This window comes from Excalfactoria chinensis, chromosome 2 (assembly GCF_039878825.1).
Source record: "Excalfactoria chinensis isolate bCotChi1 chromosome 2, bCotChi1.hap2, whole genome shotgun sequence".
Classification (NCBI taxonomy): Eukaryota; Metazoa; Chordata; class Aves; order Galliformes; family Phasianidae; genus Excalfactoria; species Excalfactoria chinensis.
This window is the reverse complement of record NC_092826.1, coordinates 87,517,544-87,530,495: the sequence shown is the minus strand read 5'-3', so window position 1 is coordinate 87,530,495 and position 12,952 is coordinate 87,517,544. Positions and strand designations below refer to the sequence as shown.

Below are 12,952 nucleotides of genomic sequence, written 5' to 3'. Positions count from 1 at the left end.
TGCAGGCTGAAATTCAAGCTCCAACAGAAGCGCCTTCTTCACCTTCTTTCCAGCAACAACAAAGGCAGCCACCCCTGCTCGGGATGCTCCTCCTGCCTTGAACTTGCTCAGGTGCACAGAGGGCTTTGTACAGACAGAAGCACAGCACTCGCCAGTTGCTGCCATCTGGGTGCCCATGTCTGCACAAAGCCGCTCTGACAAGTAACGGTCATGCTGGGGGAGCACCTGTCTCTGGGTCTTGGTCAGATGCAGAAGTGGCAGCAGACCAGCTCTGGTGCTTGACAGCACGTGCAAGGCGTTACATGGAACACCACCGCAGCACGGCTCTGACCCTTTCCTGCTCTGTAGGCCAGAGCTTATCCACCCATGTACATCAGACCTCAGCTTCCCACGACTCATGGTAAGCAGACTGAAGTATACCCACCACGCTCTGCCTTCTTCATTTCCTTCAACAATTTTTGTATGAGACGGGACGAGCCCTGGGAGTATTTTCCTCATTCAGATTCGTCCTTTACTCTTTCCAGACCTAAACAGAATGCGTGAAGTTAAATATCATGTACATGAGCTTTTGAAGAGCAGTGGTGAGTCAGTGGAGGCAGTAAAGACAAAAGTACTCACAGCTGAGATTCCAGCTGGGCTCCAGTGCAGGAGGAAAGCGAGGATCGGGCAAGGCTTTCCCTGGGGGCACTTCTGCAACCAAAGACCCATGAAAAGATTCAGTCATACACTACAGCGTCACTGAATAGCGGAGCATACAGGGGATCGTGCCATGAAATGGCATGGAAATGGGCAGTGAAAGCTCTCTAAGGAATTACAAAGCCATGACATACCCATGCGATCTGCCAGACTTTCGGTCCCAGAACCTAGAGGGGAACCTGGATCACCTCCTCTAGTCACATCTGCAAGCAAACGCGGGACAGAGCAACTCCCATTAAACATCCTTCCAGTCAGAATGACACAGGATGCAATTAAAGCTGGGGATTCCTTCCCAACACTCTTCTCTCCCTTCCACACGGAAGCACCTTGGAAACAGTTCCTGGGCGCCTGCAGGGGCACCCCCATCATATTTAAGTAACCCCGTGTGGTGCTCATAGGAGTGCCCTCTTGGAGCTCACCCCCGGCTCTAAACTCAACTGCATGGCTTTGGTAAGCTACTGCCTGGTGTCAAAGCTGTAATCAAGGACAGAGGCGAAACACTCCCATTGCATGCACCCATCTCTTAATATTTCCAACTCCTTATCCTAACAGTCATGGCAGATCTCCACAACCCCAACAAAACAATTTCCCACCCCTGAAAAATGTCCTAGCTCCCTCCCATTCCTCCTCCCCTCACTATCCCACCCCTGAATTTCCTTCCCACAATTCCCACCCAGTAATTACCCACACTAATTACCAGCATGCAGGGCATGGGGAACAGCTGTTCCTCGTGTGCAGACACCTGAAGAAAAGAAGTGGCAGGGAACAGCCCCAGGCCACAACCCCATCAGCTGCTGGGGCAGCAGCATCCCTGTCAGTGGGGGATGTTGCTAGTGGTGGACAGGGACAGAGGGAGAAGGCACACCTTGGTGTAGCTTTGCATCTGCTCCTCTTCTGCTGATGTCCAGTCCTATCCTCTACAGCGCTTTTCATTCTTCTGTCCTTCTTTCTTACCTGTATCCTTTCTTCAGTTCTGATTTCTTTCTCTCCTTTAGTTGTTTTACCTGTATCTGCTTCTCCCCTCTTCTGTTCATTTACTGCTCTGGTCAGCATCTAGTGTCTGCTCTGCAACTCTAGGTTGGACTTTGTTTTGGGATGGAGAAGGGTGTGCAGGGCATATATTTGTGCAAGAAAAGTCCTCTTGCTGTGTCCAACAGGTGATGAAAAGGAGCCCTTAGGAACCGGGACCAGAAAGGGAGTTTGTTTCTCCTAAGGCCACAGTGTAAGCTTGTGTAACTGGGAAGGATTCTGTTATGCATCTCCTGGAAGTGCCTTTGAATGAATAATTTTGTGGACTTGTTTCCAGTTGTTGCTCAGAGTAACTGAGGCTTTTATCCTTGTGTCTTTGCAGGAAGACAGAAGGGAAGGAGCCTCTCTGGTGAAATGCTCAGGTGCCATTTCTTTTCAGGGATGTGTGTTTTCCTTGTTGTTTTTTGTCATCAGTTCTTTGCTGTGCTGTGCTTTTTTTCTTTTTTTTTTTGTCTTTTTGTTTTTCTTTGTCTTTGCATTTTTTTTTTTAATTTTCATTTTCATTTTTGTGTGTGGGTTTATTTATTTATTTACTTAATTCTGTGTTATTTTCTAGAATCCTTTGAGGTTCATTTGTTGTTGCTGTGTTTTTCATCTTTGCTTTGCTATTTTTCTTCTGATTTGCTGTATGAGAACTGTTGAGTTCTCAGCTGAGTGACTGGAAGGGGTGGAGCCTGGCTGCACCTCTCCTACAGAGCATTTCTGAGGGCTGACTGCCCCTGGGTGGGATTTTTTTCTGATGATTTCTCCTCTGTGCAGTTTGTTCTGTGCACTTCCAATCTCAGAGGTGGGTGAGCCATTATTTCCTTGCCTTTCTAATATATTCCCATTGTGCCAGTATTTTTGTTGTTACAGGTGCTATGCATTTTCTTTTTTTTTTTTTTTCTTCTGTTTTGTGTGGGTTTGATTTTTGTTGTTTTTTTTTTTTCTTTGTTTGTTTTTTAATCTTTGATACCTTGGTCTTTGGCTTGCTTTTTTTCTTTATTGGTCCTTGTATTGCTTTTTTTTTTTTGTCTGGTTTTGTCTGGTTTTGTCTGGTTTTGTCTGGTTTTGTCTGGTTTTGTCTGGTTTTGTCTGGTTTTGTCTGGTTTTGTCTGGTTTTGTCTGGTTTTGTCTGGTTTTGGCTGGTTTTGGCTGGTTTTGGCTGGTTTTGGCTGGTTTTGGCTGGTTTTGGCTGGTTTTGGCTGTGTCATGTTAATTTGCAAGAGACTGTGAACACTCCTGGTTCAAAATGCAGTCTGCTTAATCAAATGGGTAAGAAATATATATGGGCTGCTGAGGCCAGGCTGGATTTGCATTTCTTTATCAACTGGGGTGTTGCTGCAGATGCCCTTATCTCTTGTTTTGTCTCTTTTGTGGTTGTTCAAGGATATTAGAACATGCTGTGTCAGTGTTTGTGGCCATCCTCCTTTTACTTCACTGTCTTGCAGGTCAGCTCGTGCTACAAGTCGATGGTATCACTGTATGAATCGAGGTCAGTTTAGGAGCAGCTGCTGATGGAAGGAAGCAAGTCCAGGCTAATAAATGGAAGCATCTCCTGGTAAGGTGTCAGAGGTGGCTGTAATGATGTCTGTCATTGTAAAAACCAGAGGGCAGTCTGATCCGAGTGCTTGCTGACTGATGTTTAGGAGTATCTTGTTTTCCAGCTGTAATGAGAGGAAAGCTAAATATGATGAGCCATTACAGCTTGTGCTGAAGTTGTGAATGTGCCCCCAGATGTTTCCTTTAGTGGTAAATTATGTTCTGGCACTCTGGTAGTCCTATCTGTGGCATGATCTGGAGAACCGTGTCTGGGTGCAAGCCTTGTGTGCCTGTTTCCATGAGCCTTGCTTTCCTTCTCTCTTCAGAGTAAGTGCAGGATGCTTCCTTGCTGTTGGTGGATTCATCCAGGAGGCTGTCAGAAGGCCAATTGCAGTATTCGTTACTCAGAGGGACAGGATGGGAATGGAATGTCGTTGCCACTAGTCAAAAGTAAGTTTCTTATGTCATGAATGATATAATTTTGATTATTCTGAGCAGTTGCAGTGTGGTAGATGATGTCATGATACCATTTAGTTGGGAGCGCAGGGAAGAGTTGTGAGAAGTGCAAAGGTAGTTTCTGTTTTGGCTGTGAAAATGGTGGAGTTTTTTTTGGGAGGGCAATGTCTAGGCATCCTGTAAGCAGGCCCCCTCTGAGAGATTGGGCTTGGCTTGCTGCTTTGCTGTGCCTTCCTGCCTGCTCCCTGTGCTTGCTGCATCTGATACCAGTGGTCATGGAACAGGCTCCCCGGGGCTGTGGGCCTGGCCCTGAGCTGCTGCAGCGTAAAGGCTGTTTGTGTTTGGGTGGCCCTTCCTGGAGCATCGGGTTGGACTTGATGATCCTCGTGGTTCCCTTACAACTTGGGATATTCTGTGGTTCTATGATCATGGTGGTTTGCCTTGGAATTACCAGATGATTTTTTTCCCCCAATTTTTTTTATGGCATTTGAACTCATAGTTTCAGTTCTAAATGTGGGAGAGGAGTTAAATAAGGGTAGGGTGAGGTGCTTCTTTTTTTTTATATTCTCTTAGGTGACTGTGTGTTTTCTGCCAATGCTGTGGTAGTGCTGTAGCCGGGGATGTTCCTAGTGCTCATGAAAAGGCTCTGCTGGCAGCACAGAATTTGACTGTTTGACTGCCTGCTGGATTAATTTCTGTAGATTGAACAAACCATCTCATAAAGCATACAATCGGTTTATTTTTTGAAAGGCTGCCAGCTTTTGAGGTCGCTGAGAAGTCTTGGTTTATCAGTCACTAGCAGCTTGCTGAAGCTTGAAGTAGTTGAATCGTCCCGTACAGAGCTGTTAAGTAAAACCTTATAATTACTTTGGCGTTGGAGCTCTGAGCTAGGCTGTACCGCTGGTGTGTGTGCCTGTGCTGCAGATGGCATCCTTCCTCATCCTTCTCCTCCCAGCTGTGCTCCTCATTGGCAGAAGGTATCACCATCAGCTTTCTACCTCACACAGCAGTTGTTATCCGAGCAGAGCCTTGGTCGCTTCCCAGCTTCTCTGTGACACCCCACTAGGCTGTTAGTTCTCTCCTTTTCTGTTGGTGTTCTGTGCAGTCTTCAGTTTGCCCCTAGATGCCAGGCCACTTGAAAAGAGTTTTCAAATTATATCCATCCTGATTTCTTTGTGTTGTCTTTTTCTTTTTTTTTTTTTTAAACAAAAAAACAAACAAACGAAAAACAGAAAAAAAGGAGGAACACTCTGGAATCTTCTGTATTAATCACCATTTCAGACTTGCCCAATATTGCTCTCCAGGTTGTTGTTCTCTAATGTGTTTAGTTCAAGATCAGTCCCTGTCCTTTGTCCTCCCGGCTTTTCTGTCCTGTATGGATTTAGCTGTGTTTCTCTTCAGCCTGCTTTCCTTCCAGTGCTGACAGTTGTGAGGAACTCGTAGTTGTGTCAAGGAGAATGAATGCCGCAGCACACATTCCTTCTTGATGTGTAGCAGGTGCTGGTGATAGCAGAGCCCCTGTTCTCTGTGAGCAACTTGTGCTTAGCCTGCATTCTCTGAGCTCTGATCTGCTAAGCTTGTGAGAAGATGAAACAGAGCTTCCAGCTACTTCTCTGGGATTGTGGTTTGCACTGCTTTGACTTTAGTCCTGCTGGCCTGTGATGGACAAGGCAGAGGTGTTGGGATACTGAGAAAAGTGTTTGTGTTTGGAACTGTGGATTTTATTTTATTTCTTAGCAATCACTGGGGACCGCTGAAGTTTAGCAAAGGAGCCTTAGTGGTGTGGTTGCCTCAGGTGTACCTGATCTCATGATGGTATGTGTCCTTTTAGCAGAGTTCAGGCTCTGACCCCTCAAAACAGTGACTAGAACGAGCTGCAGGTGATAGCTGGGCTAATCCAGTAAGGTTTGGATGAAGCTGTCACAGAAGAGTTACCTGTCCTTATGAGCATGGCTGGTGTGTGGTGTATATTACTGAGACCTTGTGTTTGATGAAGTAGATGCCGCTAGGTCGGGACATTAAGGCTTTGGATGTGACAAGTTGGAATCCTATTCTGAGCCCAAATTCAGCAAACAGTTACTGCTAAACAGGGGCCTCAGGCATATGTTTTAAGTTTCTCTGTTTCCTGTAGAACTTAAACACGTGTGTATAGCTTTGCAGAGTTTATATGGCCCACGAGCCATGTTTTTCATAGGGAGAAAGGTGTGCTTGAGTATCTTGTGTTCTCTTTGGCAGGGACGTGGTAAAAACCAGTCCTGGATGTTTGGTGAGGGAGCAGCGCTGAGAGAGGCGAGCCAAGTGGTGGTAGAAGTCCTGAGTCACTGGGTTTCTGTGCCTCTGTGTGGAGCTTTGTGCTTAAGAAAGATCCAGATTAGCTTTGGGTAAGCCTCTGAGCTTCTGGATGCTTCTCATAACCAGTTCAAACCTGTCAAAAGCTTGAGGATATTGTACTGCTGATACAATGAGTCTTTGTTATCAGCTGAAGAAGTAGTCATTGGAATGCAGAGCGTAAGTGCTAGCTGCAGTAGATGATAGTATAGCTTGAGAAAGGCTGCCCCTGGGAGCTCTGGTAGTTTAGATCTTAGTAGCATCTGGTATTCTAAAGCGTGACTACTTCAGCTGATGTACTTCTCTTTGTATTGTTGGCTCTTCATAGTTGGTGGGTAATTTCAGCAACCAGCCCAGCAAAGACTACTGGTTGGCGGACAGGCTTCTGTACTTCTCCTTGGAAGGCAGGAGGATGCAGAGAGTAACATTTTGCTGAAGGCAGAGTGATTTTAGAAACCGCAGAAGGTCAACTTCAATAGGGATCATAGAGTCATAGAATTGCTCAGGTTGGATAAGACCACCTTTAGGTGGTCAAGTCCAACCATAACCTAACCAAACTTACCCTAAACCCGGCAACCTGATGCCCAATCACGTCCCTGAGAACCACATTCAAATGGTTCTTAAACACATTCAGGGACGGTGACTCAACCACCTGCTTGGTTCTTCCTTAGAGGAGAAAGCTGTCAGAGATGTCACTGCAGGAGCTGGTACGGAAACTGGACAGAGGTGTGTCCTTGGCTTTCGAGAAGTTCCAGGACCTAAGAATCCTCCTGGAGAAAGTGATTGTGGGGAAGCCAGAGACACTGCAAGTTCCATCACAGCTCCCACAAGAACTGTGGTGTTAAATCTCATAGAATCATAGAATTGCTCAGCTTGGAGAAGGCATTAAGGATCATCAGGTCCAACCACAACCTAACCAGACTAGCCTAACTCTAACAGCCCTCCACTCAGTTTTGTCACTGAGCACCGCATCAGAATGATTTTTACACACATTCAGGGATGGTGACTCAACCACCTCCCTGGGGAGCCTATTCCAGTGCTTAGCAAGCCCTTCTGTCAAGAAGTTTTTTCATGATATCCAACCTAAACTTCCCCTGGCGCAGCTCAAAGCCATTACTCCTCATCCTGTCACCAGTGAGAAGAGACCAGTCCCGCTCTTGCTGTAAGCACCTTTCAGGTATCTGGAGAGAGCAATAAGGTCTCCCCTCAGCCTCCTTTTTCCCAAGCTGAACAGCCCCAGTTCCTTCAGTCGCTCCCTGCAGAACATATTCTCCAATCCTTTCCCCAGCTTTGCTGCCCTTCTTTAAACCTGCTTCTGCACCTTGACGTCCTTTGTGAATTGGGGTGCCCAAAACTGAACACAGTACTTGAGGTGAGGCCTCGCCAGGGTCAAGTGCAGGGGCAGGATGACTTCCCTAGTCCTGCTCCCCACTCCATTCCTGACCCAAGCTACGGTGCCGTTGGCCTTCTTGGCCACCTGGGCGTGCTGCTGGCTCATATCCAGCTGACTGTCCATCAGTACACCAAGGTCCCTTTCCATCAGGCAGCTTTCCAGCCTCTCCTCCCCAAGCCTGCAGGGTTGCTTGGGTTTGTTGTGACCAAAATGCAGGACCCAGCACTTGTCCCTATTGAAATTCATCCAGTTTGTCCTGGCCCATTGATCCCGTCTATCCAGGTCCCTGTGTAGCACCTCTCTCCCATCTGGCAGCTCGACCATCCTTCTGAACTTGGTGTTGTCTGCAAACTTACTGAGGGTGTGCTCCATCTCCTCGTCAAGATTGTTAATAAAGGTGTTGAATGGAAGCATCCCCAGTACTGAGCGCAGGGGGACATTGGAGTGACTGGCTGCCAACTGGATTTAACTCCATTGACTGCAACTCGTTGGCCCTGTTTTCCAGCCAGTGTTTCACCCAGTGCAGCATACACCCATCTAAACTGTGGGCAGCCAGCTTCTCCATGAAGATGTTGTGGGGTACAGCGTCAGAGGCTTTACCACATTAACAGCCTTATCCTCATCTGCTAAGTGGGTCACCTTGTCATAGAATGGAATTACCATTCATAAACCCATGCGGACTGGACCTGATCCCCTGGTTGATCTTTAATTGGTCCACGATGGCTCCTGAGATGATCCATTCCATAACCTTTGCTGTCGCTGAGGTGAGACTGATAGGGCAGGGCCTGCTGGGTTCCTCGTCCCTACCTAGCAGCACAGGGGATTTTATTCCCAGGGAGTAACAAATCTTGCTATTAAAGACTGAGGCAAAGAAGGCATTAAGTAGCTCAGCCTTATCCTGATCCTTAGTCACCAAGTTGCTCTTGGTGTCCAATGAGGAATGGATTCTCCCTAGCCCTCCTCTTGCTGTTGTTGTATTAATAGAAATATCTATTGTTGTTTACCTTAGTGGCCAAGTTCGGTTCTAGCTGGGCTTTGGCTTTCCCAATGTTGTCCCTGCACAGCCTTGCTACATACCTGTTATCATCGTAAGTAGCTTGCCCACTCTTGCAGAGACCGTACATTTCCTTTTGCTCTTGAGTTCCAGTCAGAGGTTTCCGTTCAGCCAGTCCAGCCTCCTTGCTTGTTGTCTTCTATGTCTTGGGGATGGTCAGCTCCTGCTCCTTTTAAATTACTTGCTTAAAGTATTGCTAGCCTTCCTGGGTTCCCACGCCCTCCAAAGCTACCTCCCGAGGAACCCTCTCAGCCATGGTACTAGAAAGGTTAAAGTTTGCCCTCTGGAAGTCCGAAGTAGCAGTTCTGCTGACTCCCCTCTGTGGTTTATCGAGGACTGAGAAATCTGGCATCTCACCATCACTATATGCCAGACGGCCTCCAACCTTTCCATCTCTTACAAGACCTTTTCTGTTAACAAACAGCAGGAGTTTGCTTCCCCTTGTTGGCTCCTTCACCATCTGTGTCAGGAAGTTCTCTCCCACACACTCTAGGGACCTCCGGGACTGTTCCCTATCTGCTGCATTAGGAATCCAGCAGATGTATGGGACATGGAAATCCCCCACAAGAACAAGGGGGAGAGACCTTGAGACCTCATCCAACCACCTATAAAGTGTCTTGTCCGCATCTTCATGCGGTTGGGTGGCCTGTAGCACACTCCTGTGGTAATGTCAGTTTTACTGGCCTTTGCTTTTATTTTGACCCATAAGCTCTCACCCCTATCATTGCCATCGCTGATTTCCATACATTCACATTCTTTCCTAACATAGAGGGCTACATCCCTGCCTTGCCTGCCTTGCTTGTCTCTTTTGAAAAGCTTTAGAAAAAGAAGTGGGAAGCTGAATTGATACTTGGGAAAATGAGAAATGTTTACAATAGTTTTTGCAGAAGAAGCCCTCAGTAGGCAGACATTCTGTTCCACTTTTGGCTAGGCACCAGTTGCTTGTCTTCCAGAATGTCTGCATATGGATGAATCACAGCACGATCCTGGGAATTTTTAAGCAAGGTAGAAAGGAGGACCCGGGCAACTTCAGGCTGGCGAGCCTCAGCTTTGTGCCTGGGAAAATCATGGAGCAGATCCTCCTAGAAGTGATGTTAAGGCACACACAAGACAGAGACCCAAGAGAGCCAGCATAGTTTGACCAAGGGCAGATCTTGCCTGATCAATTTGGTGGCCTTGTATGATGGAGTGATGGCTTGTGTCGTTGGGGGAAGGGCGATGGATGTCATCTACCTGGACTTCTGCAGAGCCTTTGACATGGTCCCTCACCACATCCTTCTCTCTAGACTGGGGAGGTGTGGATTTTGTGACTGTTCAGTGGATTAGGAATTGGCTGGCTGGACACAGCCAAAGGGTTGTGATCGATGGTTCTGTGTCAGGGTGGAGGCTGATCACAAGTGGTGTCCCTCAGAGTTTGGTCTTGGGACCGATGCTCTTCAACATCAGTGACACAGATGATGGCATCGAGTGCGCCCTCAGCAGGTTTGCAGACGATACAAACTGAGCAGCGCAGTTGATACATTGGAGGGAAGGGAAGCCATCCAGAGGGACATGGGCAGGCTGGAGAGGTTATGGGTGTCCCATCCCTGGAGGCATTCATGGCCAAGCTACCCATGTTTGACTTCTTTGTTTATCAGTGGGGCAAGAGGAAAATCCTCTTTCTTATTCTTTTTTCTTTTTTTTTTTCTTTTCTGTAAAACTGCAAAAGCACTCGGGGGAAGTTGGATGGCATCAAGGGCACGTGTTTTGGATTCTGCTTAGGTGGAGATAACTGTAAGGAAGGGAAAGAACACTTGTGGGGCAGGGGGGGTTGCTTAACAACCTACAGTGAAGTACAGAGCACTTTTCATGTAGTGTTCAATCACTGTTTTCTGAAAGGCAGTACAGTTCTGAGCTAAGCAACAATTAAGCCAGTGATTTTCAACATCAGTTTCTGATGATAGTGGCTACCTGTGTTCAGAGGGCACACTTAATTCACTGTGCCTGTGGAAATTCTGATGAGCAATTAGCAAAAATACCCTTGTTGTTAGAGAGAAACAAGAACGCTGTCCTCCAAAAAGTAATCAGTGCCATTTCAGTAAGTGACACCTCTTCATTGTACAGGAGGAAAAAAAAAGCAACAAAACAAAGCCTACAGGTGAGCCTAGCATATTAGTAAAATCAGAACAAAATGTTAGGAAAGACAAGACTGTGCTTGAGTATTCCCAGTAATTAGCGCCTGAATTCCAGAATGGGTTTCTGAACCTTTCTTTCATCCTCCAGGTCCTATGAAGGACGGTGCCTTCATTGTAATCTCCATCAGAAATGCCTCCTTTCTCAGTGAAAATCCAGCCACTGGATTAAGGGCAAAAATGATGTGCGGAGTAGAAGTTGTTACTTTTTCTCTCTGAATACAGCCTGCTTCAACACACTTTAAATCAGAAAACCTTTAAAACCGATGCAAAGAGAAGCATGTTTGGTTGTTTTGTGTTGTTTTGTTTTAAATAGCTTTGAACAGCCAGATCAAGTAGCTAAGAAGCCTCGTTCCAGCTTTTCTGTACTAAAGGAGTCACGGTGAGTGTTTTCTCTAACAGTTGTAGCGTTGGGACACACGCTTCTCTTTTTGTCATCGACTGAGGATTGTTCTCTCTCCTTGTTAATATCTTGCAGTGTAGAACGTTTCACGTGTAATGAAAAGCTGGTGTCCAGAAGATCACTGGGGCCAGATCCCAATGTTGCTGCACTCATCAGTAACACGTGTCCAAGCCCTGATGTATCTGAAGCTGATCCGGAGGGAATGCGAGCCAGAATCAGCTGACGCAGTGCCAGCAAGCTTTCAGTCAAGGCCTTAAGGAAGGATGAAGATGCAGGCTGGGAACATCACCCGATTTGACCACGTGTAACTTGATGCTAGAAATACACCAAGTCCTTGCTCCCTGCATAGCAAGAGATTCCTCCATTCTCCTCCCAAGGCTGCCAAAGTAACTTCTGTGTGATGAGTGCTGAGATCAAACTTTGTGTCGCTCCTTGCAAGTTCTGTGGTAGCGAGATACTGTGTTACCCACTCACAGGTATCGTGCCTTTGGTAACAGGGCGTAACACAATGAATCCTGTACCAGCGCCGCAAGGGACCCTGATGCCAGGGTGAAGGCTGATGTTGCAGATGCCTTCCTGTCACTGGAATACATGGAGTTTACAGAGCCTTGGACGTGGGGCTGTGCTGCTTTATTTATCTTTGTTGTTTCCTTCTGGTTACAGGGAAGCGTCTGTCCCTTCTGCCGCTGTGAAGTTGCTGCGGGGAATGAAACCATCTGCAGCTGTGGAAGGGCGGTCACTGCATGAGGAGGGGCTGCGCATTCAGACATATGGAACTTGATGTGAGTGTTTGCCTAAAGATGTGTTCTCAAACTCAGTCCCCCAAACCAATGAAGGAGGCTACATGTGCTTTTACAGGCTAGGTTCATTGACTTTAAAATGATACTGGTGTTGATGACTAGGAGGGGGGCTGGGCAGTTGTACAGGGAAGACGATTGAATGCTGCCAGAGATCTGTGTTTATCAGCCAGGAAACAGTGGGCATTGGGCTCCCGTGAGCTGGGCTTGATACTGATCTACCGGGACTCTTCTCTCCTGGATATCTTCAGAGAACATTGTTCTAGCTGCTTGTAGTTTTCAAGCGCGGGGAAGGAAACGGTGGTGAAGAACTAAGAACCTTCCAGATAGTTTTGGATAGGGCGGTGGATGTAGCCTACCATGATTTCAGCAAGGCATTTGATAGTGTCCCCCATGACATCCTTATAACAAAGCTGAGGGAGTGTGGAATAGATGAGTGGACAGTGAGGTGGGTTGAGAACTGGCTGACTGTCAGCACACAGAGGGTCGTTGTTGGCAGTGCAGAGTCCGGTTGGAGACCTGTAACTAGCAGTGTCCTCCAGGGGTCGGTGCTGGGTCCGGTCTTGTTCAACGTCTTCATCGATGACCTTGACGAGGGGACAGTGGCCGCCCTCAGCAAGTTTGCTGATGATACGAAGTTGGGAGGATTGGCTGACACGCCTGAAGGCTGTGCTGCCATTCAGCGAGACCTGGCCAGGCTGGAGAGCTGGGCAGTAAGAAACTGGATGAGGGTCAACAAAAGCAAGTGTAGAGTCTTGCACCTAGGGAGAAATAATTGCATACACTAGTACAGGTTGGGGGATGACCTGCTGGAGGGGAGCTCTGCAGAGAGGGACCTGGGTGTCCTAGTGGACAACAGGTTGGCCATGCCATCAGTGTACCCTCATGGCCAAAAAGGCCAATGGCATTCCATGGTGCATTAGAAAAAGCATGGCCAGCAGGTCAAGGGAGGTGATCCTCCCGCTCTACTTTGCCCTGGTAAGGCCTCATCTGGAGTACTGTGTCCAGTTGTGGGCTCCTCAGAACAAAAAGTACAGGAATCTCTTGGAAAGAGTCCAGCAGTTCTTTCTTTCTGAATGTTCTTTCTTTCATTCTTTCTTTCCA

General features: G+C 47.2%; 1 long non-coding RNA gene across 2 annotated transcripts; it reads left to right on the top strand.

The window, feature by feature from the left end:
* Positions 1-3,155: 3,155 nt before the first annotated feature.
* On the top strand, positions 3,156-11,845 carry LOC140248586 (uncharacterized). Of its 2 annotated transcripts, none has more exons than XR_011902854.1 (5): positions 3,156-3,265; positions 3,573-3,696; positions 10,965-11,030; positions 11,127-11,527; positions 11,715-11,845. It is a non-coding gene; the product is annotated as an uncharacterized lncRNA (long non-coding RNA). The 2 variants fall into 2 exon arrangements; XR_011902855.1 differs by having other exon boundaries at positions 11,127-11,437; positions 11,715-11,835.
* The last annotated feature ends 1,107 nt before the right edge of the window (positions 11,846-12,952 follow it).